Genomic DNA, 1680 nt, shown 5'->3' with positions numbered 1-1680 from the left:
GTGTTTATTAAAGCAAAACACATTGCTCAATTGGTGTTCATACATACCGTCCGCCCAGCGAAAATGTTCACTCCTCCATGCACATTACTCCACCATGCAGGTCTTGTCATATACTCCTGCCATGGCTAAGGGAGGCTGATAGTTTGAGCGGCTCTGTAATTTATGCCTGCTGCTTCTTGTGTGAACTGAGCATCAAAGGTCATTTTTCTATAACATTGTGCATGTATGTATATGTTGTGTTTCATTTTTATTTTTCTTGGTTGTTCTGCTGCATCATCTATCCTTTGTACCTTGTCTGTTCTGGTCTTGCAGTTGCCCTTTTGTGTGTATATGTGTGTAAGTCTTATGTGAAAACTGTATGGAGAATGGTAATGTTTCTTTTTCTTCTGATCTGTTAAGTGATTTTTATGTATTTATATTTTTATCATTGGTTTAATAGTATGCAGTTTCTCAGTAGAGGATATTTCCTTTGGTACAAGCATAGTTGATTATACGGGATTACATGTCCATTATGAAGGCATTTCACTTTTACTTACAATATATCTGAATTTGTGTGACTGACAAGATTATTAAGGACAGATGATTCACAAAGGTGGAAGATGAGTAGAGAGATATTAGTACCAAAGCTACTTTATTACAACTTTGACAGCACTATCGTGTTTCATATTTGCCTGCCAGCATGCAGATTTGAAGTGTGAAAATTTGATGCCATGTGCTCTGTAAAAGCAGTTATTTCTTGAGACTAGAAAGCATATGCTACAAAAATATGTTTTGAAGGTACATAACATTCAAAACTCAGATGAAATCTGTGGAATATTGTGTATTTGTTCCATAAACAAAGGCAGTAAGAAAAAATGGGTGTCATCTAGAATATAGAGATAAAATGTCATTGACACTGAATATAGTCTAAGTGGCGACACCATGGAACAGACTCTTATGCTGCCAAATTAATACAATGTTTGGAGTTGTGGACATTTTCATGGGGCTGAGAGGGTTCTAGGTGTCGTCTCTTGTCCCTGTCATGTTTTTGTTTAAGTATCATACTGGCTCAAATTTTACCAGTCCCTTGAAAATGTTATGAGGTGTTTACATCTCTTTGCAAACAGTTCTGTAGGATGAAGTTAAATCACAGTAAAGAATATTTGTATTGAACCTCTGTTAATAGGCAGATTAAGTTTACGTAATTGGCATATCTATAGATTTGGGGGAATCAAGAGTCAGCAGGGAATCAGTTGGATATATCATTGATCAAGATGGTTATGAATAGCCCTGCCAGAATAAGTATTAACACATACAAGCATTTTTATAATGGAAATAGTCTGGTTTGATGAAATCAAGCAGAATGACAGTTGTATTCTCCTTTATTTTAGAACTTTTATTTTCTTATGACTATATGATTTGTTTAGTAAGTTTTTGTGTCTTTCTTGGAGAACAGATGAATATCTGCTGCCAGGTCCTTAAAAGAAATATAAATGAAAATTGAAGAATAATGGAAATGGCACAGTAAAATTCATGGGATCAAACTCCGTATGAGAAGGTTTAAAGATTTTATTTACAGTTGAGTAATTGAAGAATGATTTATGTTAGTAATACATATCTTATATTAATATTTTTATCTTGGTATCTTTAGTACAGAATGTCAAAATAGTATAAATATATTTTAAAGCCAAATGCAGACTG

Source organism: Penaeus monodon, chromosome 23, assembly GCF_015228065.2.
Source record: "Penaeus monodon isolate SGIC_2016 chromosome 23, NSTDA_Pmon_1, whole genome shotgun sequence".
In the NCBI taxonomy this organism is placed as follows: Eukaryota; Metazoa; Arthropoda; class Malacostraca; order Decapoda; family Penaeidae; genus Penaeus; species Penaeus monodon.
This window is presented reverse-complemented; position numbering follows the sequence as displayed.